Source organism: Schistocerca piceifrons, chromosome 2 (genome assembly GCF_021461385.2).
Source record: "Schistocerca piceifrons isolate TAMUIC-IGC-003096 chromosome 2, iqSchPice1.1, whole genome shotgun sequence".
In the NCBI taxonomy this organism is placed as follows: domain Eukaryota; kingdom Metazoa; phylum Arthropoda; class Insecta; order Orthoptera; family Acrididae; genus Schistocerca; species Schistocerca piceifrons.
Genome location: NC_060139.1, coordinates 199,266,852 through 199,290,510, shown reverse-complemented (window position 1 = coordinate 199,290,510; position 23,659 = coordinate 199,266,852). Strand labels below are relative to the sequence as shown.

The following is a 23,659-nucleotide window of genomic DNA, read 5'->3' as shown; positions in this document are numbered from 1 at the left end:
CTTGGGCGGGTGACCGCCTGCGAACACTGGGCACTGCCGACAGTTTCAGTTCGTATTTCTCTTTCCTCTTCGGTTTCGGAGCTGCAGCGCTATTCGGTCAAGGGCACTGGCGCCACGTTATGCCTTTCGGTATGCCAAGTCGCGCCGTGCGGCCACAGTGAAATGAAGGAGCGTGTTGTAAAATTTTCAACAAAGAAAAAAAAAAAAAAAAAAAAAGGAATGTACCAGTAATAAAACTGAATTTGTCTGACAGAACATGTGACATCAGACAATACATGATAACAGGCAGCAGGTATTTACTTGAGGCATAAGTAATGTGGTGGCCGCCTCGCCATACCTCTCTCAGTCGTTTCGCGTGCTTGTCCTCTTGATATAGGCCGATTGGAGAGCGTCAGCTCTCGCGTCAGCTGAGCAAAGTCGAGACAAGTCGAGACTCAAGGGGAATCGACGCACACACTATAGGGTGGCCTGCAGCGAGTAAGAGGGCGAAAGAAAGATTAATTTAAAGACGCGTGGCAAAAGTACTCATACGCAAAAGTAAAAGCCGGCTGCGGTGGCCGGGAATCGAACCCGGATCAACTGCTTGGAAGGCAACTATGCTGACCATTACACCACCACCGCACGGTTTCCGTCCGCGCACGCCGCGCTGTGTCTGCTTCCCGCCTGTCGGCGGCGGCTCAAGGTGGTCGTAGCTGTAGGCGCATTACGGGGTAGGCGAGCGCATCCAGACAGCGTCTCTACGCACATTTCGCGTCCTTTGGCAAGAGTCGTCGCGCACGTGCGCCGCAAGAGTACTTAGGCGATCGCGTTCGGGCGTCATTTTTAAGCAGTGCAGTGCAGTTCAGGATTCAGCGTGTGTAGCATTCTCTCGAGAGGATGCGACGGCGCTGGACGGCAGTCCCACTTTCCCCTCAGACGTCTGCCGCGGAAAGCACCAGGAAGCTGTGAACTAGCTGAGCATCGGTGGTTCAGTGGTAGAATGCTCGCCTGCCACGCGGGCGGCCCGGGTTCGATTCCCGGCCGATGCATCATTTTGTTTTTTCTCCGATAGTGGTGCTGCGTGTCTTTCGCACTCGAACTGCGTGAGCCATGAGAATGAACCGCGGGATATCCGTGTGGGAATAACCGAACATGCAGCGCGCACGACTGCTCGTTTGGACTGTTGTGCGCTATTGTACATACTGGCGTCGGCCTAGCATCGCAAGTTGCCTGTCGCGCCGGGAATGCACGTGTAGCAACAGAAAAAAAATGAGCCACGAAGTGCAGACTCTCTACCACCGGTATTTGGTACTTACCGAGATTCCAGAAGGCGTGGCGATCGCCTGCCTCGGTAGCGCAGTAGGCAGCGCGTAAGTCTCATAATCTTAAGGTCGTGAGTTCGATCCTCACCCGGGGCATTTAATTTACTTTCGTCCACAGCTAAATCGACGGCTCTGGGGTTTGCGAAGGAGCGGAACACTTTGTACTTTGTTATCCTCAAGGCTTCAACGACTCAGCGTGATAATGTTTACTTCCCGTTATTACTACTTGCAGTTCTTATGTAAAATTTTCAAGGAAAAAAGTACTAGTAATAAAACTGAATTTCGTACGATATAACGTGTAAAGTCCCACAATGTATGACCTGCTGTATGATGACAGGCAGCAGGTATTTACTTGCGAAATAAGTAAATAAATATTACTACTTACAGCTTTGCTTTTCCTCCTACCCCTGTAACAACGAGGCATAAAGCAATGGATTGTGACTTTTGCCATGCGCGCCTCGCCATGGGCGCGCGAAAAGATGCTCGCAAACAGGGAACGTGCGACACGGAAAGCGAGTGGACCGGGTGTAAACCCCGAAGAAAATGTGCGCGTCCGGTGTGGTCTAGTGGCTAGGATACCTGGCTTTCACCCAGGAGGCCCGGGTTCGATTCCCGGTACCGGAACGGAATTTTTCGGCAAAAGTCACGACAAGTTTTGACCCTGCGAAAGGCTGTTTCACGTCCTCCTCGCATTATAGCTACTGGTTCATAAACGTCAGCTGAAAACAGTCGAGAGAAACGGGCACGCAATGAAATTACTACGAGCAGCGGAATAAAGGGAGAAGAGACGCTGGTCCACTGTTGGACTGCTACCATAGAAATGTTACATGGCAATACGCAGAGCAATTACCGCGAAGCGATGAAAGACTGTCTGCACCGAGGCCCGTTAGCTCAGTCGGTTAGAGCGTCGTGCTAACAACGGGAAGGTCGTGGGTTCGATCCCCCACGGGCCACTACGATTTCACTCTTTCAAAAAGGCAACGCCGATTTCGGCGGGGAAGTATGGTAACAAAGAAATCGTCACATTGTGTGGGAGCTGATAGGGGACCAGAACGCGGCTTGTCGGGACGCGCTAAAACACTTCACTGGTCACAGCACGGTGAACACACAGTTTCTCGTCCGATCACCGCTACTGCGCGAAGCTGGGCGTTGTCAGTGCTTGGGCGGGTGACCGCCTGCGAACACTGGGCACTGCCGACAGTTTCAGTTCGTATTTCTCTTTCCTCTTCGGTTTCGGAGCTGCAGCGCTATTCGGTCAAGGGCACTGGCGCCACGTTATGCCTTTCGGTATGCCAAGTCGCGCCGTGCGGCCACAGTGAAATGAAGGAGCGTGTTGTAAAATTTTCAACAAAGAAAAAAAAAAAAAAAAAAAAAAGGAATGTACCAGTAATAAAACTGAATTTGTCTGACAGAACATGTGACATCAGACAATACATGATAACAGGCAGCAGGTATTTACTTGAGGCATAAGTAATGTGGTGGCCGCCTCGCCATACCTCTCTCAGTCGTTTCGCGTGCTTGTCCTCTTGATATAGGCCGATTGGAGAGCGTCAGCTCTCGCGTCAGCTGAGCAAAGTCGAGACAAGTCGAGACTCAAGGGGAATCGACGCACACACTATAGGGTGGCCTGCAGCGAGTAAGAGGGCGAAAGAAAGATTAATTTAAAGACGCGTGGCAAAAGTACTCATACGCAAAAGTAAAAGCCGGCTGCGGTGGCCGGGAATCGAACCCGGATCAACTGCTTGGAAGGCAACTATGCTGACCATTACACCACCACCGCACGGTTTCCGTCCGCGCACGCCGCGCTGTGTCTGCTTCCCGCCTGTCGGCGGCGGCTCAAGGTGGTCGTAGCTGTAGGCGCATTACGGGGTAGGCGAGCGCATCCAGACAGCGTCTCTACGCACATTTCGCGTCCTTTGGCAAGAGTCGTCGCGCACGTGCGCCGCAAGAGTACTTAGGCGATCGCGTTCGGGCGTCATTTTTAAGCAGTGCAGTGCAGTTCAGGATTCAGCGTGTGTAGCATTCTCTCGAGAGGATGCGACGGCGCTGGACGGCAGTCCCACTTTCCCCTCAGACGTCTGCCGCGGAAAGCACCAGGAAGCTGTGAACTAGCTGAGCATCGGTGGTTCAGTGGTAGAATGCTCGCCTGCCACGCGGGCGGCCCGGGTTCGATTCCCGGCCGATGCATCATTTTGTTTTTTCTCCGATAGTGGTGCTGCGTGTCTTTCGCACTCGAACTGCGTGAGCCATGAGAATGAACCGCGGGATATCCGTGTGGGAATAACCGAACATGCAGCGCGCACGACTGCTCGTTTGGACTGTTGTGCGCTATTGTACATACTGGCGTCGGCCTAGCATCGCAAGTTGCCTGTCGCGCCGGGAATGCACGTGTAGCAACAGAAAAAAAATGAGCCACGAAGTGCAGACTCTCTACCACCGGTATTTGGTACTTACCGAGATTCCAGAAGGCGTGGCGATCGCCTGCCTCGGTAGCGCAGTAGGCAGCGCGTAAGTCTCATAATCTTAAGGTCGTGAGTTCGATCCTCACCCGGGGCATTTAATTTACTTTCGTCCACAGCTAAATCGACGGCTCTGGGGTTTGCGAAGGAGCGGAACACTTTGTACTTTGTTATCCTCAAGGCTTCAACGACTCAGCGTGATAATGTTTACTTCCCGTTATTACTACTTGCAGTTCTTATGTAAAATTTTCAAGGAAAAAAGTACTAGTAATAAAACTGAATTTCGTACGATATAACGTGTAAAGTCCCACAATGTATGACCTGCTGTATGATGACAGGCAGCAGGTATTTACTTGCGAAATAAGTAAATAAATATTACTACTTACAGCTTTGCTTTTCCTCCTACCCCTGTAACAACGAGGCATAAAGCAATGGATTGTGACTTTTGCCATGCGCGCCTCGCCATGGGCGCGCGAAAAGATGCTCGCAAACAGGGAACGTGCGACACGGAAAGCGAGTGGACCGGGTGTAAACCCCGAAGAAAATGTGCGCGTCCGGTGTGGTCTAGTGGCTAGGATACCTGGCTTTCACCCAGGAGGCCCGGGTTCGATTCCCGGTACCGGAACGGAATTTTTCGGCAAAAGTCACGACAAGTTTTGACCCTGCGAAAGGCTGTTTCACGTCCTCCTCGCATTATAGCTACTGGTTCATAAACGTCAGCTGAAAACAGTCGAGAGAAACGGGCACGCAATGAAATTACTACGAGCAGCGGAATAAAGGGAGAAGAGACGCTGGTCCACTGTTGGACTGCTACCATAGAAATGTTACATGGCAATACGCAGAGCAATTACCGCGAAGCGATGAAAGACTGTCTGCACCGAGGCCCGTTAGCTCAGTCGGTTAGAGCGTCGTGCTAACAACGGGAAGGTCGTGGGTTCGATCCCCCACGGGCCACTACGATTTCACTCTTTCAAAAAGGCAACGCCGATTTCGGCGGGGAAGTATGGTAACAAAGAAATCGTCACATTGTGTGGGAGCTGATAGGGGACCAGAACGCGGCTTGTCGGGACGCGCTAAAACACTTCACTGGTCACAGCACGGTGAACACACAGTTTCTCGTCCGATCACCGCTACTGCGCGAAGCTGGGCGTTGTCAGTGCTTGGGCGGGTGACCGCCTGCGAACACTGGGCACTGCCGACAGTTTCAGTTCGTATTTCTCTTTCCTCTTCGGTTTCGGAGCTGCAGCGCTATTCGGTCAAGGGCACTGGCGCCACGTTATGCCTTTCGGTATGCCAAGTCGCGCCGTGCGGCCACAGTGAAATGAAGGAGCGTGTTGTAAAATTTTCAACAAAGAAAAAAAAAAAAAAAAAAAAAGGAATGTACCAGTAATAAAACTGAATTTGTCTGACAGAACATGTGACATCAGACAATACATGATAACAGGCAGCAGGTATTTACTTGAGGCATAAGTAATGTGGTGGCCGCCTCGCCATACCTCTCTCAGTCGTTTCGCGTGCTTGTCCTCTTGATATAGGCCGATTGGAGAGCGTCAGCTCTCGCGTCAGCTGAGCAAAGTCGAGACAAGTCGAGACTCAAGGGGAATCGACGCACACACTATAGGGTGGCCTGCAGCGAGTAAGAGGGCGAAAGAAAGATTAATTTAAAGACGCGTGGCAAAAGTACTCATACGCAAAAGTAAAAGCCGGCTGCGGTGGCCGGGAATCGAACCCGGATCAACTGCTTGGAAGGCAACTATGCTGACCATTACACCACCACCGCACGGTTTCCGTCCGCGCACGCCGCGCTGTGTCTGCTTCCCGCCTGTCGGCGGCGGCTCAAGGTGGTCGTAGCTGTAGGCGCATTACGGGGTAGGCGAGCGCATCCAGACAGCGTCTCTACGCACATTTCGCGTCCTTTGGCAAGAGTCGTCGCGCACGTGCGCCGCAAGAGTACTTAGGCGATCGCGTTCGGGCGTCATTTTTAAGCAGTGCAGTGCAGTTCAGGATTCAGCGTGTGTAGCATTCTCTCGAGAGGATGCGACGGCGCTGGACGGCAGTCCCACTTTCCCCTCAGACGTCTGCCGCGGAAAGCACCAGGAAGCTGTGAACTAGCTGAGCATCGGTGGTTCAGTGGTAGAATGCTCGCCTGCCACGCGGGCGGCCCGGGTTCGATTCCCGGCCGATGCATCATTTTGTTTTTTCTCCGATAGTGGTGCTGCGTGTCTTTCGCACTCGAACTGCGTGAGCCATGAGAATGAACCGCGGGATATCCGTGTGGGAATAACCGAACATGCAGCGCGCACGACTGCTCGTTTGGACTGTTGTGCGCTATTGTACATACTGGCGTCGGCCTAGCATCGCAAGTTGCCTGTCGCGCCGGGAATGCACGTGTAGCAACAGAAAAAAAATGAGCCACGAAGTGCAGACTCTCTACCACCGGTATTTGGTACTTACCGAGATTCCAGAAGGCGTGGCGATCGCCTGCCTCGGTAGCGCAGTAGGCAGCGCGTAAGTCTCATAATCTTAAGGTCGTGAGTTCGATCCTCACCCGGGGCATTTAATTTACTTTCGTCCACAGCTAAATCGACGGCTCTGGGGTTTGCGAAGGAGCGGAACACTTTGTACTTTGTTATCCTCAAGGCTTCAACGACTCAGCGTGATAATGTTTACTTCCCGTTATTACTACTTGCAGTTCTTATGTAAAATTTTCAAGGAAAAAAGTACTAGTAATAAAACTGAATTTCGTACGATATAACGTGTAAAGTCCCACAATGTATGACCTGCTGTATGATGACAGGCAGCAGGTATTTACTTGCGAAATAAGTAAATAAATATTACTACTTACAGCTTTGCTTTTCCTCCTACCCCTGTAACAACGAGGCATAAAGCAATGGATTGTGACTTTTGCCATGCGCGCCTCGCCATGGGCGCGCGAAAAGATGCTCGCAAACAGGGAACGTGCGACACGGAAAGCGAGTGGACCGGGTGTAAACCCCGAAGAAAATGTGCGCGTCCGGTGTGGTCTAGTGGCTAGGATACCTGGCTTTCACCCAGGAGGCCCGGGTTCGATTCCCGGTACCGGAACGGAATTTTTCGGCAAAAGTCACGACAAGTTTTGACCCTGCGAAAGGCTGTTTCACGTCCTCCTCGCATTATAGCTACTGGTTCATAAACGTCAGCTGAAAACAGTCGAGAGAAACGGGCACGCAATGAAATTACTACGAGCAGCGGAATAAAGGGAGAAGAGACGCTGGTCCACTGTTGGACTGCTACCATAGAAATGTTACATGGCAATACGCAGAGCAATTACCGCGAAGCGATGAAAGACTGTCTGCACCGAGGCCCGTTAGCTCAGTCGGTTAGAGCGTCGTGCTAACAACGGGAAGGTCGTGGGTTCGATCCCCCACGGGCCACTACGATTTCACTCTTTCAAAAAGGCAACGCCGATTTCGGCGGGGAAGTATGGTAACAAAGAAATCGTCACATTGTGTGGGAGCTGATAGGGGACCAGAACGCGGCTTGTCGGGACGCGCTAAAACACTTCACTGGTCACAGCACGGTGAACACACAGTTTCTCGTCCGATCACCGCTACTGCGCGAAGCTGGGCGTTGTCAGTGCTTGGGCGGGTGACCGCCTGCGAACACTGGGCACTGCCGACAGTTTCAGTTCGTATTTCTCTTTCCTCTTCGGTTTCGGAGCTGCAGCGCTATTCGGTCAAGGGCACTGGCGCCACGTTATGCCTTTCGGTATGCCAAGTCGCGCCGTGCGGCCACAGTGAAATGAAGGAGCGTGTTGTAAAATTTTCAACAAAGAAAAAAAAAAAAAAAAAAAAAGGAATGTACCAGTAATAAAACTGAATTTGTCTGACAGAACATGTGACATCAGACAATACATGATAACAGGCAGCAGGTATTTACTTGAGGCATAAGTAATGTGGTGGCCGCCTCGCCATACCTCTCTCAGTCGTTTCGCGTGCTTGTCCTCTTGATATAGGCCGATTGGAGAGCGTCAGCTCTCGCGTCAGCTGAGCAAAGTCGAGACAAGTCGAGACTCAAGGGGAATCGACGCACACACTATAGGGTGGCCTGCAGCGAGTAAGAGGGCGAAAGAAAGATTAATTTAAAGACGCGTGGCAAAAGTACTCATACGCAAAAGTAAAAGCCGGCTGCGGTGGCCGGGAATCGAACCCGGATCAACTGCTTGGAAGGCAACTATGCTGACCATTACACCACCACCGCACGGTTTCCGTCCGCGCACGCCGCGCTGTGTCTGCTTCCCGCCTGTCGGCGGCGGCTCAAGGTGGTCGTAGCTGTAGGCGCATTACGGGGTAGGCGAGCGCATCCAGACAGCGTCTCTACGCACATTTCGCGTCCTTTGGCAAGAGTCGTCGCGCACGTGCGCCGCAAGAGTACTTAGGCGATCGCGTTCGGGCGTCATTTTTAAGCAGTGCAGTGCAGTTCAGGATTCAGCGTGTGTAGCATTCTCTCGAGAGGATGCGACGGCGCTGGACGGCAGTCCCACTTTCCCCTCAGACGTCTGCCGCGGAAAGCACCAGGAAGCTGTGAACTAGCTGAGCATCGGTGGTTCAGTGGTAGAATGCTCGCCTGCCACGCGGGCGGCCCGGGTTCGATTCCCGGCCGATGCATCATTTTGTTTTTTCTCCGATAGTGGTGCTGCGTGTCTTTCGCACTCGAACTGCGTGAGCCATGAGAATGAACCGCGGGATATCCGTGTGGGAATAACCGAACATGCAGCGCGCACGACTGCTCGTTTGGACTGTTGTGCGCTATTGTACATACTGGCGTCGGCCTAGCATCGCAAGTTGCCTGTCGCGCCGGGAATGCACGTGTAGCAACAGAAAAAAAATGAGCCACGAAGTGCAGACTCTCTACCACCGGTATTTGGTACTTACCGAGATTCCAGAAGGCGTGGCGATCGCCTGCCTCGGTAGCGCAGTAGGCAGCGCGTAAGTCTCATAATCTTAAGGTCGTGAGTTCGATCCTCACCCGGGGCATTTAATTTACTTTCGTCCACAGCTAAATCGACGGCTCTGGGGTTTGCGAAGGAGCGGAACACTTTGTACTTTGTTATCCTCAAGGCTTCAACGACTCAGCGTGATAATGTTTACTTCCCGTTATTACTACTTGCAGTTCTTATGTAAAATTTTCAAGGAAAAAAGTACTAGTAATAAAACTGAATTTCGTACGATATAACGTGTAAAGTCCCACAATGTATGACCTGCTGTATGATGACAGGCAGCAGGTATTTACTTGCGAAATAAGTAAATAAATATTACTACTTACAGCTTTGCTTTTCCTCCTACCCCTGTAACAACGAGGCATAAAGCAATGGATTGTGACTTTTGCCATGCGCGCCTCGCCATGGGCGCGCGAAAAGATGCTCGCAAACAGGGAACGTGCGACACGGAAAGCGAGTGGACCGGGTGTAAACCCCGAAGAAAATGTGCGCGTCCGGTGTGGTCTAGTGGCTAGGATACCTGGCTTTCACCCAGGAGGCCCGGGTTCGATTCCCGGTACCGGAACGGAATTTTTCGGCAAAAGTCACGACAAGTTTTGACCCTGCGAAAGGCTGTTTCACGTCCTCCTCGCATTATAGCTACTGGTTCATAAACGTCAGCTGAAAACAGTCGAGAGAAACGGGCACGCAATGAAATTACTACGAGCAGCGGAATAAAGGGAGAAGAGACGCTGGTCCACTGTTGGACTGCTACCATAGAAATGTTACATGGCAATACGCAGAGCAATTACCGCGAAGCGATGAAAGACTGTCTGCACCGAGGCCCGTTAGCTCAGTCGGTTAGAGCGTCGTGCTAACAACGGGAAGGTCGTGGGTTCGATCCCCCACGGGCCACTACGATTTCACTCTTTCAAAAAGGCAACGCCGATTTCGGCGGGGAAGTATGGTAACAAAGAAATCGTCACATTGTGTGGGAGCTGATAGGGGACCAGAACGCGGCTTGTCGGGACGCGCTAAAACACTTCACTGGTCACAGCACGGTGAACACACAGTTTCTCGTCCGATCACCGCTACTGCGCGAAGCTGGGCGTTGTCAGTGCTTGGGCGGGTGACCGCCTGCGAACACTGGGCACTGCCGACAGTTTCAGTTCGTATTTCTCTTTCCTCTTCGGTTTCGGAGCTGCAGCGCTATTCGGTCAAGGGCACTGGCGCCACGTTATGCCTTTCGGTATGCCAAGTCGCGCCGTGCGGCCACAGTGAAATGAAGGAGCGTGTTGTAAAATTTTCAACAAAGAAAAAAAAAAAAAAAAAAAAAGGAATGTACCAGTAATAAAACTGAATTTGTCTGACAGAACATGTGACATCAGACAATACATGATAACAGGCAGCAGGTATTTACTTGAGGCATAAGTAATGTGGTGGCCGCCTCGCCATACCTCTCTCAGTCGTTTCGCGTGCTTGTCCTCTTGATATAGGCCGATTGGAGAGCGTCAGCTCTCGCGTCAGCTGAGCAAAGTCGAGACAAGTCGAGACTCAAGGGGAATCGACGCACACACTATAGGGTGGCCTGCAGCGAGTAAGAGGGCGAAAGAAAGATTAATTTAAAGACGCGTGGCAAAAGTACTCATACGCAAAAGTAAAAGCCGGCTGCGGTGGCCGGGAATCGAACCCGGATCAACTGCTTGGAAGGCAACTATGCTGACCATTACACCACCACCGCACGGTTTCCGTCCGCGCACGCCGCGCTGTGTCTGCTTCCCGCCTGTCGGCGGCGGCTCAAGGTGGTCGTAGCTGTAGGCGCATTACGGGGTAGGCGAGCGCATCCAGACAGCGTCTCTACGCACATTTCGCGTCCTTTGGCAAGAGTCGTCGCGCACGTGCGCCGCAAGAGTACTTAGGCGATCGCGTTCGGGCGTCATTTTTAAGCAGTGCAGTGCAGTTCAGGATTCAGCGTGTGTAGCATTCTCTCGAGAGGATGCGACGGCGCTGGACGGCAGTCCCACTTTCCCCTCAGACGTCTGCCGCGGAAAGCACCAGGAAGCTGTGAACTAGCTGAGCATCGGTGGTTCAGTGGTAGAATGCTCGCCTGCCACGCGGGCGGCCCGGGTTCGATTCCCGGCCGATGCATCATTTTGTTTTTTCTCCGATAGTGGTGCTGCGTGTCTTTCGCACTCGAACTGCGTGAGCCATGAGAATGAACCGCGGGATATCCGTGTGGGAATAACCGAACATGCAGCGCGCACGACTGCTCGTTTGGACTGTTGTGCGCTATTGTACATACTGGCGTCGGCCTAGCATCGCAAGTTGCCTGTCGCGCCGGGAATGCACGTGTAGCAACAGAAAAAAAATGAGCCACGAAGTGCAGACTCTCTACCACCGGTATTTGGTACTTACCGAGATTCCAGAAGGCGTGGCGATCGCCTGCCTCGGTAGCGCAGTAGGCAGCGCGTAAGTCTCATAATCTTAAGGTCGTAAGTTCGATCCTCACCCGGGGCATTTAATTTACTTTCGTCCACAGCTAAATCGACGGCTCTGGGGTTTGCGAAGGAGCGGAACACTTTGTACTTTGTTATCCTCAAGGCTTCAACGACTCAGCGTGATAATGTTTACTTCCCGTTATTACTACTTGCAGTTCTTATGTAAAATTTTCAAGGAAAAAAGTACTAGTAATAAAACTGAATTTCGTACGATATAACGTGTAAAGTCCCACAATGTATGACCTGCTGTATGATGACAGGCAGCAGGTATTTACTTGCGAAATAAGTAAATAAATATTACTACTTACAGCTTTGCTTTTCCTCCTACCCCTGTAACAACGAGGCATAAAGCAATGGATTGTGACTTTTGCCATGCGCGCCTCGCCATGGGCGCGCGAAAAGATGCTCGCAAACAGGGAACGTGCGACACGGAAAGCGAGTGGACCGGGTGTAAACCCCGAAGAAAATGTGCGCGTCCGGTGTGGTCTAGTGGCTAGGATACCTGGCTTTCACCCAGGAGGCCCGGGTTCGATTCCCGGTACCGGAACGGAATTTTTCGGCAAAAGTCACGACAAGTTTTGACCCTGCGAAAGGCTGTTTCACGTCCTCCTCGCATTATAGCTACTGGTTCATAAACGTCAGCTGAAAACAGTCGAGAGAAACGGGCACGCAATGAAATTACTACGAGCAGCGGAATAAAGGGAGAAGAGACGCTGGTCCACTGTTGGACTGCTACCATAGAAATGTTACATGGCAATACGCAGAGCAATTACCGCGAAGCGATGAAAGACTGTCTGCACCGAGGCCCGTTAGCTCAGTCGGTTAGAGCGTCGTGCTAACAACGGGAAGGTCGTGGGTTCGATCCCCCACGGGCCACTACGATTTCACTCTTTCAAAAAGGCAACGCCGATTTCGGCGGGGAAGTATGGTAACAAAGAAATCGTCACATTGTGTGGGAGCTGATAGGGGACCAGAACGCGGCTTGTCGGGACGCGCTAAAACACTTCACTGGTCACAGCACGGTGAACACACAGTTTCTCGTCCGATCACCGCTACTGCGCGAAGCTGGGCGTTGTCAGTGCTTGGGCGGGTGACCGCCTGCGAACACTGGGCACTGCCGACAGTTTCAGTTCGTATTTCTCTTTCCTCTTCGGTTTCGGAGCTGCAGCGCTATTCGGTCAAGGGCACTGGCGCCACGTTATGCCTTTCGGTATGCCAAGTCGCGCCGTGCGGCCACAGTGAAATGAAGGAGCGTGTTGTAAAATTTTCAACAAAGAAAAAAAAAAAAAAAAAAAAAGGAATGTACCAGTAATAAAACTGAATTTGTCTGACAGAACATGTGACATCAGACAATACATGATAACAGGCAGCAGGTATTTACTTGAGGCATAAGTAATGTGGTGGCCGCCTCGCCATACCTCTCTCAGTCGTTTCGCGTGCTTGTCCTCTTGATATAGGCCGATTGGAGAGCGTCAGCTCTCGCGTCAGCTGAGCAAAGTCGAGACAAGTCGAGACTCAAGGGGAATCGACGCACACACTATAGGGTGGCCTGCAGCGAGTAAGAGGGCGAAAGAAAGATTAATTTAAAGACGCGTGGCAAAAGTACTCATACGCAAAAGTAAAAGCCGGCTGCGGTGGCCGGGAATCGAACCCGGATCAACTGCTTGGAAGGCAACTATGCTGACCATTACACCACCACCGCACGGTTTCCGTCCGCGCACGCCGCGCTGTGTCTGCTTCCCGCCTGTCGGCGGCGGCTCAAGGTGGTCGTAGCTGTAGGCGCATTACGGGGTAGGCGAGCGCATCCAGACAGCGTCTCTACGCACATTTCGCGTCCTTTGGCAAGAGTCGTCGCGCACGTGCGCCGCAAGAGTACTTAGGCGATCGCGTTCGGGCGTCATTTTTAAGCAGTGCAGTGCAGTTCAGGATTCAGCGTGTGTAGCATTCTCTCGAGAGGATGCGACGGCGCTGGACGGCAGTCCCACTTTCCCCTCAGACGTCTGCCGCGGAAAGCACCAGGAAGCTGTGAACTAGCTGAGCATCGGTGGTTCAGTGGTAGAATGCTCGCCTGCCACGCGGGCGGCCCGGGTTCGATTCCCGGCCGATGCATCATTTTGTTTTTTCTCCGATAGTGGTGCTGCGTGTCTTTCGCACTCGAACTGCGTGAGCCATGAGAATGAACCGCGGGATATCCGTGTGGGAATAACCGAACATGCAGCGCGCACGACTGCTCGTTTGGACTGTTGTGCGCTATTGTACATACTGGCGTCGGCCTAGCATCGCAAGTTGCCTGTCGCGCCGGGAATGCACGTGTAGCAACAGAAAAAAAATGAGCCACGAAGTGCAGACTCTCTACCACCGGTATTTGGTACTTACCGAGATTCCAGAAGGCGTGGCGATCGCCTGCCTCGGTAGCGCAGTAGGCAGCGCGTAAGTCTCATAATCTTAAGGTCGTGAGTTCGATCCTCACCCGGGGCATTTAATTTACTTTCGTCCACAGCTAAATCGACGGCTCTGGGGTTTGCGAAGGAGCGGAACACTTTGTACTTTGTTATCCTCAAGGCTTCAACGACTCAGCGTGATAATGTTTACTTCCCGTTATTACTACTTGCAGTTCTTATGTAAAATTTTCAAGGAAAAAAGTACTAGTAATAAAACTGAATTTCGTACGATATAACGTGTAAAGTCCCACAATGTATGACCTGCTGTATGATGACAGGCAGCAGGTATTTACTTGCGAAATAAGTAAATAAATATTACTACTTACAGCTTTGCTTTTCCTCCTACCCCTGTAACAACGAGGCATAAAGCAATGGATTGTGACTTTTGCCATGCGCGCCTCGCCATGGGCGCGCGAAAAGATGCTCGCAAACAGGGAACGTGCGACACGGAAAGCGAGTGGACCGGGTGTAAACCCCGAAGAAAATGTGCGCGTCCGGTGTGGTCTAGTGGCTAGGATACCTGGCTTTCACCCAGGAGGCCCGGGTTCGATTCCCGGTACCGGAACGGAATTTTTCGGCAAAAGTCACGACAAGTTTTGACCCTGCGAAAGGCTGTTTCACGTCCTCCTCGCATTATAGCTACTGGTTCATAAACGTCAGCTGAAAACAGTCGAGAGAAACGGGCACGCAATGAAATTACTACGAGCAGCGGAATAAAGGGAGAAGAGACGCTGGTCCACTGTTGGACTGCTACCATAGAAATGTTACATGGCAATACGCAGAGCAATTACCGCGAAGCGATGAAAGACTGTCTGCACCGAGGCCCGTTAGCTCAGTCGGTTAGAGCGTCGTGCTAACAACGGGAAGGTCGTGGGTTCGATCCCCCACGGGCCACTACGATTTCACTCTTTCAAAAAGGCAACGCCGATTTCGGCGGGGAAGTATGGTAACAAAGAAATCGTCACATTGTGTGGGAGCTGATAGGGGACCAGAACGCGGCTTGTCGGGACGCGCTAAAACACTTCACTGGTCACAGCACGGTGAACACACAGTTTCTCGTCCGATCACCGCTACTGCGCGAAGCTGGGCGTTGTCAGTGCTTGGGCGGGTGACCGCCTGCGAACACTGGGCACTGCCGACAGTTTCAGTTCGTATTTCTCTTTCCTCTTCGGTTTCGGAGCTGCAGCGCTATTCGGTCAAGGGCACTGGCGCCACGTTATGCCTTTCGGTATGCCAAGTCGCGCCGTGCGGCCACAGTGAAATGAAGGAGCGTGTTGTAAAATTTTCAACAAAGAAAAAAAAAAAAAAAAAAAAAGGAATGTACCAGTAATAAAACTGAATTTGTCTGACAGAACATGTGACATCAGACAATACATGATAACAGGCAGCAGGTATTTACTTGAGGCATAAGTAATGTGGTGGCCGCCTCGCCATACCTCTCTCAGTCGTTTCGCGTGCTTGTCCTCTTGATATAGGCCGATTGGAGAGCGTCAGCTCTCGCGTCAGCTGAGCAAAGTCGAGACAAGTCGAGACTCAAGGGGAATCGACGCACACACTATAGGGTGGCCTGCAGCGAGTAAGAGGGCGAAAGAAAGATTAATTTAAAGACGCGTGGCAAAAGTACTCATACGCAAAAGTAAAAGCCGGCTGCGGTGGCCGGGAATCGAACCCGGATCAACTGCTTGGAAGGCAACTATGCTGACCATTACACCACCACCGCACGGTTTCCGTCCGCGCACGCCGCGCTGTGTCTGCTTCCCGCCTGTCGGCGGCGGCTCAAGGTGGTCGTAGCTGTAGGCGCATTACGGGGTAGGCGAGCGCATCCAGACAGCGTCTCTACGCACATTTCGCGTCCTTTGGCAAGAGTCGTCGCGCACGTGCGCCGCAAGAGTACTTAGGCGATCGCGTTCGGGCGTCATTTTTAAGCAGTGCAGTGCAGTTCAGGATTCAGCGTGTGTAGCATTCTCTCGAGAGGATGCGACGGCGCTGGACGGCAGTCCCACTTTCCCCTCAGACGTCTGCCGCGGAAAGCACCAGGAAGCTGTGAACTAGCTGAGCATCGGTGGTTCAGTGGTAGAATGCTCGCCTGCCACGCGGGCGGCCCGGGTTCGATTCCCGGCCGATGCATCATTTTGTTTTTTCTCCGATAGTGGTGCTGCGTGTCTTTCGCACTCGAACTGCGTGAGCCATGAGAATGAACCGCGGGATATCCGTGTGGGAATAACCGAACATGCAGCGCGCACGACTGCTCGTTTGGACTGTTGTGCGCTATTGTACATACTGGCGTCGGCCTAGCATCGCAAGTTGCCTGTCGCGCCGGGAATGCACGTGTAGCAACAGAAAAAAAATGAGCCACGAAGTGCAGACTCTCTACCACCGGTATTTGGTACTTACCGAGATTCCAGAAGGCGTGGCGATCGCCTGCCTCGGTAGCGCAGTAGGCAGCGCGTAAGTCTCATAATCTTAAGGTCGTGAGTTCGATCCTCACCCGGGGCATTTAATTTACTTTCGTCCACAGCTAAATCGACGGCTCTGGGGTTTGCGAAGGAGCGGAACACTTTGTACTTTGTTATCCTCAAGGCTTCAACGACTCAGCGTGATAATGTTTACTTCCCGTTATTACTACTTGCAGTTCTTATGTAAAATTTTCAAGGAAAAAAGTACTAGTAATAAAACTGAATTTCGTACGATATAACGTGTAAAGTCCCACAATGTATGACCTGCTGTATGATGACAGGCAGCAGGTATTTACTTGCGAAATAAGTAAATAAATATTACTACTTACAGCTTTGCTTTTCCTCCTACCCCTGTAACAACGAGGCATAAAGCAATGGATTGTGACTTTTGCCATGCGCGCCTCGCCATGGGCGCGCGAAAAGATGCTCGCAAACAGGGAACGTGCGACACGGAAAGCGAGTGGACCGGGTGTAAACCCCGAAGAAAATGTGCGCGTCCGGTGTGGTCTAGTGGCTAGGATACCTGGCTTTCACCCAGGAGGCCCGGGTTCGATTCCCGGTACCGGAACGGAATTTTTCGGCAAAAGTCACGACAAGTTTTGACCCTGCGAAAGGCTGTTTCACGTCCTCCTCGCATTATAGCTACTGGTTCATAAACGTCAGCTGAAAACAGTCGAGAGAAACGGGCACGCAATGAAATTACTACGAGCAGCGGAATAAAGGGAGAAGAGACGCTGGTCCACTGTTGGACTGCTACCATAGAAATGTTACATGGCAATACGCAGAGCAATTACCGCGAAGCGATGAAAGACTGTCTGCACCGAGGCCCGTTAGCTCAGTCGGTTAGAGCGTCGTGCTAACAACGGGAAGGTCGTGGGTTCGATCCCCCACGGGCCACTACGATTTCACTCTTTCAAAAAGGCAACGCCGATTTCGGCGGGGAAGTATGGTAACAAAGAAATCGTCACATTGTGTGGGAGCTGATAGGGGACCAGAACGCGGCTTGTCGGGACGCGCTAAAACACTTCACTGGTCACAGCACGGTGAACACACAGTTTCTCGTCCGATCACCGCTACTGCGCGAAGCTGGGCGTTGTCAGTGCTTGGGCGGGTGACCGCCTGCGAACACTGGGCACTGCCGACAGTTTCAGTTCGTATTTCTCTTTCCTCTTCGGTTTCGGAGCTGCAGCGCTATTCGGTCAAGGGCACTGGCGCCACGTTATGCCTTTCGGTATGCCAAGTCGCGCCGTGCGGCCACAGTGAAATGAAGGAGCGTGTTGTAAAATTTTCAACAAAGAAAAAAAAAAAAAAAAAAAAAAGGAATGTACCAGTAATAAAACTGAATTTGTCTGACAGAACATGTGACATCAGACAATACATGATAACAGGCAGCAGGTATTTACTTGAGGCATAAGTAATGTGGTGGCCGCCTCGCCATACCTCTCTCAGTCGTTTCGCGTGCTTGTCCTCTTGATATAGGCCGATTGGAGAGCGTCAGCTCTCGCGTCAGCTGAGCAAAGTCGAGACAAGTCGAGACTCAAGGGGAATCGACGCACACACTATAGGGTGGCCTGCAGCGAGTAAGAGGGCGAAAGAAAGATTAATTTAAAGACGCGTGGCAAAAGTACTCATACGCAAAAGTAAAAGCCGGCTGCGGTGGCCGGGAATCGAACCCGGATCAACTGCTTGGAAGGCAACTATGCTGACCATTACACCACCACCGCACGGTTTCCGTCCGCGCACGCCGCGCTGTGTCTGCTTCCCGCCTGTCGGCGGCGGCTCAAGGTGGTCGTAGCTGTAGGCGCATTACGGGGTAGGCGAGCGCATCCAGACAGCGTCTCTACGCACATTTCGCGTCCTTTGGCAAGAGTCGTCGCGCACGTGCGCCGCAAGAGTACTTAGGCGATCGCGTTCGGGCGTCATTTTTAAGCAGTGCAGTGCAGTTCAGGATTCAGCGTGTGTAGCATTCTCTCGAGAGGATGCGACGGCGCTGGACGGCAGTCCCACTTTCCCCTCAGACGTCTGCCGCGGAAAGCACCAGGAAGCTGTGAACTAGCTGAGCATCGGTGGTTCAGTGGTAGAATGCTCGCCTGCCACGCGGGCGGCCCGGGTTCGATTCCCGGCCGATGCATCATTTTGTTTTTTCTCCGATAGTGGTGCTGCGTGTCTTTCGCACTCGAACTGCGTGAGCCATGAGAATGAACCGCGGGATATCCGTGTGGGAATAACCGAACATGCAGCGCGCACGACTGCTCGTTTGGACTGTTGTGCGCTATTGTACATACTGGCGTCGGCCTAGCATCGCAAGTTGCCTGTCGCGCCGGGAATGCACGTGTAGCAACAGAAAAAAAATGAGCCACGAAGTGCAGACTCTCTACCACCGGTATTTGGTACTTACCGAGATTCCAGAAGGCGTGGCGATCGCCTGCCTCGGTAGCGCAGTAGGCAGCGCGTAAGTCTCATAATCTTAAGGTCGTGAGTTCGATCCTCACCCGGGGCATTTAATTTACTTTCGTCCACAGCTAAATCGACGGCTCTGGGGTTTGCGAAGGAGCGGAACACTTTGTACTTTGTTATCCTCAAGGCTTCAACGACTCAGCGTGATAATGTTTACTTCCCGTTATTACTACTTGCAGTTCTTATGTAAAATTTTCAAGGAAAAAAGTACTAGTAATAAAACTGAATTTCGTACGATATAACGTGTAAAGTCCCACAATGTATGACCTGCTGTATGATGACAGGCAGCAGGTATTTACTTGCGAAATAAGTAAATAAATATTACTACTTACAGCTTTGCTTTTCCTCCTACCCCTGTAACAACGAGGCATAAAGCAATGGATTGTGACTTTTGCCATGCGCGCCTCGCCATGGGCGCGCGAAAAGATGCTCGCAAACAGGGAACGTGCGACACGGAAAGCGAGTGGACCGGGTGTAAACCCCGAAGAAAATGTGCGCGTCCGGTGTGGTCTAGTGGCTAGGATACCTGGCTTTCACCCAGGAGGCCCGGGTTCGATTCCCGGTACCGGAACGGAATTTTTCGGCAAAAGTCACGACAAGTTTTGACCCTGCGAAAGGCTGTTTCACGTCCTCCTCGCATTATAGCTACTGGTTCATAAACGTCAGCTGAAAACAGTCGAGAGAAACGGGCACGCAATGAAATTACTACGAGCAGCGGAATAAAGGGAGAAGAGACGCTGGTCCACTGTTGGACTGCTACCATAGAAATGTTACATGGCAATACGCAGAGCAATTACCGCGAAGCGATGAAAGACTGTCTGCACCGAGGCCCGTTAGCTCAGTCGGTTAGAGCGTCGTGCTAACAACGGGAAGGTCGTGGGTTCGATCCCCCACGGGCCACTACGATTTCACTCTTTCAAAAAGGCAACGCCGATTTCGGCGGGGAAGTATGGTAACAAAGAAATCGTCACATTGTGTGGGAGCTGATAGGGGACCAGAACGCGGCTTGTCGGGACGCGCTAAAACACTTCACTGGTCACAGCACGGTGAACACACAGTTTCTCGTCCGATCACCGCTACTGCGCGAAGCTGGGCGTTGTCAGTGCTTGGGCGGGTGACCGCCTGCGAACACTGGGCACTGCCGACAGTTTCAGTTCGTATTTCTCTTTCCTCTTCGGTTTCGGAGCTGCAGCGCTATTCGGTCAAGGGCACTGGCGCCACGTTATGCCTTTCGGTATGCCAAGTCGCGCCGTGCGGCCACAGTGAAATGAAGGAGCGTGTTGTAAAATTTTCAACAAAGAAAAAAAAAAAAAAAAAAAAAGGAATGTACCAGTAATAAAACTGAATTTGTCTGACAGAACATGTGACATCAGACAATACATGATAACAGGCAGCAGGTATTTACTTGAGGCATAAGTAATGTGGTGGCCGCCTCGCCATACCTCTCTCAGTCGTTTCGCGTGCTTGTCCTCTTGATATAGGCCGATTGGAGAGCGTCAGCTCTCGCGTCAGCTGAGCAAAGTCGAGACAAGTCGAGACTCAAGGGGAATCGACGCACACACTATAGGGTGGCCTGCAGCGAGTAAGAGGGCGAAAGAAAGATTAATTTAAAGACGCGTGGCAAAAGTACTCATACGCAAAAGTAAAAGCCGGCTGCGGTGGCCGGGAATCGAACCCGGATCAACTGCTTGGAAGGCAACTATGCTGACCATTACACCACCACCGCACGGTTTCCGTCCGCGCACGCCGCGCTGTGTCTGCTTCCCGCCTGTCGGCGGCGGCTCAAGGTGGTCGTAGCTGTAGGCGCATTACGGGGTAGGCGAGCGCATCCAGACAGCGTCTCTACGCACATTTCGCGTCCTTTGGCAAGAGTCGTCGCGCACGTGCGCCGCAAGAGTACTTAGGCGATCGCGTTCGGGCGTCATTTTTAAGCAGTGCAGTGCAGTTCAGGATTCAGCGTGTGTAGCATTCTCTCGAGAGGATGCGACGGCGCTGGACGGCAGTCCCACTTTCCCCTCAGACGTCTGCCGCGGAAAGCACCAGGAAGCTGTGAACTAGCTGAGCATCGGTGGTTCAGTGGTAGAATGCTCGCCTGCCACGCGGGCGGCCCGGGTTCGATTCCCGGCCGATGCATCATTTTGTTTTTTCTCCGATAGTGGTGCTGCGTGTCTTTCGCACTCGAACTGCGTGAGCCATGAGAATGAACCGCGGGATATCCGTGTGGGAATAACCGAACATGCAGCGCGCACGACTGCTCGTTTGGACTGTTGTGCGCTATTGTACATACTGGCGTCGGCCTAGCATCGCAAGTTGCCTGTCGCGCCGGGAATGCACGTGTAGCAACAGAAAAAAAATGAGCCACGAAGTGCAGACTCTCTACCACCGGTATTTGGTACTTACCGAGATTCCAGAAGGCGTGGCGATCGCCTGCCTCGGTAGCGCAGTAGGCAGCGCGTAAGTCTCATAATCTTAAGGTCGTGAGTTCGATCCTCACCCGGGGCATTTAATTTACTTTCGTCCACAGCTAAATCGACGGCTCTGGGGTTTGCGAAGGAGCGGAACACTTTGTACTTTGTTATCCTCAAGGCTTCAACGACTCAGCGTGATAATGTTTACTTCCCGTTATTACTACTTGCAGTTCTTATGTAAAATTTTCAAGGAAAAAAGTACTAGTAATAAAACTGAATTTCGTACGATATAACGTGTAAAGTCCCACAATGTATGACCTGCTGTATGATGACAGGCAGCAGGTATTTACTTGCGAAATAAGTAAATAAATATTACTACTTACAGCTTTGCTTTTCCTCCTACCCCTGTAACAACGAGGCATAAAGCAATGGATTGTGACTTTTGCCATGCGCGCCTCGCCATGGGCGCGCGAAAAGATGCTCGCAAACAGGGAACGTGCGACACGGAAAGCGAGTGGACCGGGTGTAAACCCCGAAGAAAATGTGCGCGTCCGGTGTGGTCTAGTGGCTAGGATACCTGGCTTTCACCCAGGAGGCCCGGGTTCGATTCCCGGTACCGGAACGGAATTTTTCGGCAAAAGTCACGACAAGTTTTGACCCTGCGAAAGGCTGTTTCACGTCCTCCTCGCATTATAGCTACTGGTTCATAAACGTCAGCTGAAAACAGTCGAGAGAAACGGGCACGCAATGAAATTACTACGAGCAGCGGAATAAAGGGAGAAGAGACGCTGGTCCACTGTTGGACTGCTACCATAGAAATGTTACATGGCAATACGCAGAGCAATTACCGCGAAGCGATGAAAGACTGTCTGCACCGAGGCCCGTTAGCTCAGTCGGTTAGAGCGTCGTGCTAACAACGGGAAGGTCGTGGGTTCGATCCCCCACGGGCCACTACGATTTCACTCTTTCAAAAAGGCAACGCCGATTTCGGCGGGGAAGTATGGTAACAAAGAAATCGTCACATTGTGTGGGAGCTGATAGGGGACCAGAACGCGGCTTGTCGGGACGCGCTAAAACACTTCACTGGTCACAGCACGGTGAACACACAGTTTCTCGTCCGATCACCGCTACTGCGCGAAGCTGGGCGTTGTCAGTGCTTGGGCGGGTGACCGCCTGCGAACACTGGGCACTGCCGACAGTTTCAGTTCGTATTTCTCTTTCCTCTTCGGTTTCGGAGCTGCAGCGCTATTCGGTCAAGGGCACTGGCGCCACGTTATGCCTTTCGGTATGCCAAGTCGCGCCGTGCGGCCACAGTGAAATGAAGGAGCGTGTTGTAAAATTTTCAACAAAGAAAAAAAAAAAAAAAAAAAAAGGAATGTACCAGTAATAAAACTGAATTTGTCTGACAGAACATGTGACATCAGACAATACATGATAACAGGCAGCAGGTATTTACTTGAGGCATAAGTAATGTGGTGGCCGCCTCGCCATACCTCTCTCAGTCGTTTCGCGTGCTTGTCCTCTTGATATAGGCCGATTGGAGAGCGTCAGCTCTCGCGTCAGCTGAGCAAAGTCGAGACAAGTCGAGACTCAAGGGGAATCGACGCACACACTATAGGGTGGCCTGCAGCGAGTAAGAGGGCGAAAGAAAGATTAATTTAAAGACGCGTGGCAAAAGTACTCATACGCAAAAGTAAAAGCCGGCTGCGGTGGCCGGGAATCGAACCCGGATCAACTGCTTGGAAGGCAACTATGCTGACCATTACACCACCACCGCACGGTTTCCGTCCGCGCACGCCGCGCTGTGTCTGCTTCCCGCCTGTCGGCGGCGGCTCAAGGTGGTCGTAGCTGTAGGCGCATTACGGGGTAGGCGAGCGCATCCAGACAGCGTCTCTACGCACATTTCGCGTCCTTTGGCAAGAGTCGTCGCGCACGTGCGCCGCAAGAGTACTTAGGCGATCGCGTTCGGGCGTCATTTTTAAGCAGTGCAGTGCAGTTCAGGATTCAGCGTGTGTAGCATTCTCTCGAGAGGATGCGACGGCGCTGGACGGCAGTCCCACTTTCCCCTCAGACGTCTGCCGCGGAAAGCACCAGGAAGCTGTGAACTAGCTGAGCATCGGTGGTTCAGTGGTAGAATGCTCGCCTGCCACGCGGGCGGCCCGGGTTCGATTCCCGGCCGATGCATCATTTTGTTTTTTCTCCGATAGTGGTGCTGCGTGTCTTTCGCACTCGAACTGCGTGAGCCATGAGAATGAACCGCGGGATATCCGTGTGGGAATAACCGAACATGCAGCGCGCACGACTGCTCGTTTGGACTGTTGTGCGCTATTGTACATACTGGCGTCGGCCTAGCATCGCAAGTTGCCTGTCGCGCCGGGAATGCACGTGTAGCAACAGAAAAAAAATGAGCCACGAAGTGCAGACTCTCTACCACCGGTATTTGGTACTTACCGAGATTCCAGAAGGCGTGGCGATCGCCTGCCTCGGTAGCGCAGTAGGCAGCGCGTAAGTCTCATAATCTTAAGGTCGTGAGTTCGATCCTCACCCGGGGCATTTAATTTACTTTCGTCCACAGCTAAATCGACGGCTCTGGGGTTTGCGAAGGAGCGGAACACTTTGTACTTTGTTATCCTCAAGGCTTCAACGACTCAGCGTGATAATGTTTACTTCCCGTTATTACTA

The 23,659-nt window shown here is 52.1% G+C and overlaps 48 non-coding genes across 48 annotated transcripts; 38 read left to right on the top strand and 10 right to left on the bottom strand.

Moving 5' to 3' along the window:
• Positions 1-549: 549 nt before the first annotated feature.
• Positions 550-621, bottom strand: Trnag-ucc. The gene has a single exon. It is a non-coding gene; the product is annotated as a tRNA-Gly (tRNA).
• A 336-nt stretch (positions 622-957) lies between these two features.
• Trnag-gcc lies at positions 958-1,028 on the top strand. The gene has a single exon. It is a non-coding gene; the product is annotated as a tRNA-Gly (tRNA).
• Positions 1,029-1,324: 296 nt separating this feature from the next.
• On the top strand, positions 1,325-1,397 carry Trnam-cau. Its single transcript has one exon. It is a non-coding gene; the product is annotated as a tRNA-Met (tRNA).
• Positions 1,398-1,853: 456 nt separating this feature from the next.
• On the top strand, positions 1,854-1,925 carry Trnae-uuc. The gene has a single exon. It is a non-coding gene; the product is annotated as a tRNA-Glu (tRNA).
• A 256-nt stretch (positions 1,926-2,181) lies between these two features.
• On the top strand, positions 2,182-2,254 carry Trnav-aac. Its single transcript has one exon. It is a non-coding gene; the product is annotated as a tRNA-Val (tRNA).
• Positions 2,255-3,009: 755 nt separating this feature from the next.
• On the bottom strand, positions 3,010-3,081 carry Trnag-ucc. The gene has a single exon. It is a non-coding gene; the product is annotated as a tRNA-Gly (tRNA).
• Positions 3,082-3,417: 336 nt separating this feature from the next.
• Trnag-gcc lies at positions 3,418-3,488 on the top strand. Its single transcript has one exon. It is a non-coding gene; the product is annotated as a tRNA-Gly (tRNA).
• Positions 3,489-3,784: 296 nt separating this feature from the next.
• Positions 3,785-3,857, top strand: Trnam-cau. The gene has a single exon. It is a non-coding gene; the product is annotated as a tRNA-Met (tRNA).
• A 456-nt stretch (positions 3,858-4,313) lies between these two features.
• Positions 4,314-4,385, top strand: Trnae-uuc. The gene has a single exon. It is a non-coding gene; the product is annotated as a tRNA-Glu (tRNA).
• Positions 4,386-4,641: 256 nt separating this feature from the next.
• Positions 4,642-4,714, top strand: Trnav-aac. The gene has a single exon. It is a non-coding gene; the product is annotated as a tRNA-Val (tRNA).
• Positions 4,715-5,468: 754 nt separating this feature from the next.
• On the bottom strand, positions 5,469-5,540 carry Trnag-ucc. Its single transcript has one exon. It is a non-coding gene; the product is annotated as a tRNA-Gly (tRNA).
• A 336-nt stretch (positions 5,541-5,876) lies between these two features.
• Trnag-gcc lies at positions 5,877-5,947 on the top strand. Its single transcript has one exon. It is a non-coding gene; the product is annotated as a tRNA-Gly (tRNA).
• A 296-nt stretch (positions 5,948-6,243) lies between these two features.
• On the top strand, positions 6,244-6,316 carry Trnam-cau. Its single transcript has one exon. It is a non-coding gene; the product is annotated as a tRNA-Met (tRNA).
• A 456-nt stretch (positions 6,317-6,772) lies between these two features.
• Trnae-uuc lies at positions 6,773-6,844 on the top strand. Its single transcript has one exon. It is a non-coding gene; the product is annotated as a tRNA-Glu (tRNA).
• Positions 6,845-7,100: 256 nt separating this feature from the next.
• Trnav-aac lies at positions 7,101-7,173 on the top strand. Its single transcript has one exon. It is a non-coding gene; the product is annotated as a tRNA-Val (tRNA).
• Positions 7,174-7,927: 754 nt separating this feature from the next.
• On the bottom strand, positions 7,928-7,999 carry Trnag-ucc. Its single transcript has one exon. It is a non-coding gene; the product is annotated as a tRNA-Gly (tRNA).
• A 336-nt stretch (positions 8,000-8,335) lies between these two features.
• Trnag-gcc lies at positions 8,336-8,406 on the top strand. Its single transcript has one exon. It is a non-coding gene; the product is annotated as a tRNA-Gly (tRNA).
• Positions 8,407-8,702: 296 nt separating this feature from the next.
• On the top strand, positions 8,703-8,775 carry Trnam-cau. The gene has a single exon. It is a non-coding gene; the product is annotated as a tRNA-Met (tRNA).
• A 456-nt stretch (positions 8,776-9,231) lies between these two features.
• On the top strand, positions 9,232-9,303 carry Trnae-uuc. The gene has a single exon. It is a non-coding gene; the product is annotated as a tRNA-Glu (tRNA).
• Positions 9,304-9,559: 256 nt separating this feature from the next.
• On the top strand, positions 9,560-9,632 carry Trnav-aac. Its single transcript has one exon. It is a non-coding gene; the product is annotated as a tRNA-Val (tRNA).
• A 754-nt stretch (positions 9,633-10,386) lies between these two features.
• Trnag-ucc lies at positions 10,387-10,458 on the bottom strand. Its single transcript has one exon. It is a non-coding gene; the product is annotated as a tRNA-Gly (tRNA).
• A 336-nt stretch (positions 10,459-10,794) lies between these two features.
• On the top strand, positions 10,795-10,865 carry Trnag-gcc. The gene has a single exon. It is a non-coding gene; the product is annotated as a tRNA-Gly (tRNA).
• A 296-nt stretch (positions 10,866-11,161) lies between these two features.
• On the top strand, positions 11,162-11,234 carry Trnam-cau. The gene has a single exon. It is a non-coding gene; the product is annotated as a tRNA-Met (tRNA).
• Positions 11,235-11,690: 456 nt separating this feature from the next.
• On the top strand, positions 11,691-11,762 carry Trnae-uuc. The gene has a single exon. It is a non-coding gene; the product is annotated as a tRNA-Glu (tRNA).
• A 256-nt stretch (positions 11,763-12,018) lies between these two features.
• On the top strand, positions 12,019-12,091 carry Trnav-aac. The gene has a single exon. It is a non-coding gene; the product is annotated as a tRNA-Val (tRNA).
• A 754-nt stretch (positions 12,092-12,845) lies between these two features.
• On the bottom strand, positions 12,846-12,917 carry Trnag-ucc. Its single transcript has one exon. It is a non-coding gene; the product is annotated as a tRNA-Gly (tRNA).
• A 336-nt stretch (positions 12,918-13,253) lies between these two features.
• Positions 13,254-13,324, top strand: Trnag-gcc. The gene has a single exon. It is a non-coding gene; the product is annotated as a tRNA-Gly (tRNA).
• A 296-nt stretch (positions 13,325-13,620) lies between these two features.
• Positions 13,621-13,693, top strand: Trnam-cau. Its single transcript has one exon. It is a non-coding gene; the product is annotated as a tRNA-Met (tRNA).
• A 456-nt stretch (positions 13,694-14,149) lies between these two features.
• Positions 14,150-14,221, top strand: Trnae-uuc. Its single transcript has one exon. It is a non-coding gene; the product is annotated as a tRNA-Glu (tRNA).
• Positions 14,222-14,477: 256 nt separating this feature from the next.
• Positions 14,478-14,550, top strand: Trnav-aac. The gene has a single exon. It is a non-coding gene; the product is annotated as a tRNA-Val (tRNA).
• A 754-nt stretch (positions 14,551-15,304) lies between these two features.
• Positions 15,305-15,376, bottom strand: Trnag-ucc. Its single transcript has one exon. It is a non-coding gene; the product is annotated as a tRNA-Gly (tRNA).
• Positions 15,377-15,712: 336 nt separating this feature from the next.
• Trnag-gcc lies at positions 15,713-15,783 on the top strand. Its single transcript has one exon. It is a non-coding gene; the product is annotated as a tRNA-Gly (tRNA).
• A 296-nt stretch (positions 15,784-16,079) lies between these two features.
• On the top strand, positions 16,080-16,152 carry Trnam-cau. The gene has a single exon. It is a non-coding gene; the product is annotated as a tRNA-Met (tRNA).
• Positions 16,153-16,608: 456 nt separating this feature from the next.
• Trnae-uuc lies at positions 16,609-16,680 on the top strand. The gene has a single exon. It is a non-coding gene; the product is annotated as a tRNA-Glu (tRNA).
• A 256-nt stretch (positions 16,681-16,936) lies between these two features.
• Trnav-aac lies at positions 16,937-17,009 on the top strand. Its single transcript has one exon. It is a non-coding gene; the product is annotated as a tRNA-Val (tRNA).
• Positions 17,010-17,764: 755 nt separating this feature from the next.
• On the bottom strand, positions 17,765-17,836 carry Trnag-ucc. Its single transcript has one exon. It is a non-coding gene; the product is annotated as a tRNA-Gly (tRNA).
• Positions 17,837-18,172: 336 nt separating this feature from the next.
• Trnag-gcc lies at positions 18,173-18,243 on the top strand. The gene has a single exon. It is a non-coding gene; the product is annotated as a tRNA-Gly (tRNA).
• Positions 18,244-18,539: 296 nt separating this feature from the next.
• Trnam-cau lies at positions 18,540-18,612 on the top strand. The gene has a single exon. It is a non-coding gene; the product is annotated as a tRNA-Met (tRNA).
• Positions 18,613-19,068: 456 nt separating this feature from the next.
• Positions 19,069-19,140, top strand: Trnae-uuc. The gene has a single exon. It is a non-coding gene; the product is annotated as a tRNA-Glu (tRNA).
• Positions 19,141-19,396: 256 nt separating this feature from the next.
• Positions 19,397-19,469, top strand: Trnav-aac. Its single transcript has one exon. It is a non-coding gene; the product is annotated as a tRNA-Val (tRNA).
• Positions 19,470-20,223: 754 nt separating this feature from the next.
• Trnag-ucc lies at positions 20,224-20,295 on the bottom strand. Its single transcript has one exon. It is a non-coding gene; the product is annotated as a tRNA-Gly (tRNA).
• Positions 20,296-20,631: 336 nt separating this feature from the next.
• Positions 20,632-20,702, top strand: Trnag-gcc. Its single transcript has one exon. It is a non-coding gene; the product is annotated as a tRNA-Gly (tRNA).
• Positions 20,703-20,998: 296 nt separating this feature from the next.
• On the top strand, positions 20,999-21,071 carry Trnam-cau. The gene has a single exon. It is a non-coding gene; the product is annotated as a tRNA-Met (tRNA).
• A 456-nt stretch (positions 21,072-21,527) lies between these two features.
• Positions 21,528-21,599, top strand: Trnae-uuc. Its single transcript has one exon. It is a non-coding gene; the product is annotated as a tRNA-Glu (tRNA).
• A 256-nt stretch (positions 21,600-21,855) lies between these two features.
• Positions 21,856-21,928, top strand: Trnav-aac. The gene has a single exon. It is a non-coding gene; the product is annotated as a tRNA-Val (tRNA).
• A 754-nt stretch (positions 21,929-22,682) lies between these two features.
• On the bottom strand, positions 22,683-22,754 carry Trnag-ucc. Its single transcript has one exon. It is a non-coding gene; the product is annotated as a tRNA-Gly (tRNA).
• A 336-nt stretch (positions 22,755-23,090) lies between these two features.
• Trnag-gcc lies at positions 23,091-23,161 on the top strand. The gene has a single exon. It is a non-coding gene; the product is annotated as a tRNA-Gly (tRNA).
• A 296-nt stretch (positions 23,162-23,457) lies between these two features.
• Trnam-cau lies at positions 23,458-23,530 on the top strand. The gene has a single exon. It is a non-coding gene; the product is annotated as a tRNA-Met (tRNA).
• The last annotated feature ends 129 nt before the right edge of the window (positions 23,531-23,659 follow it).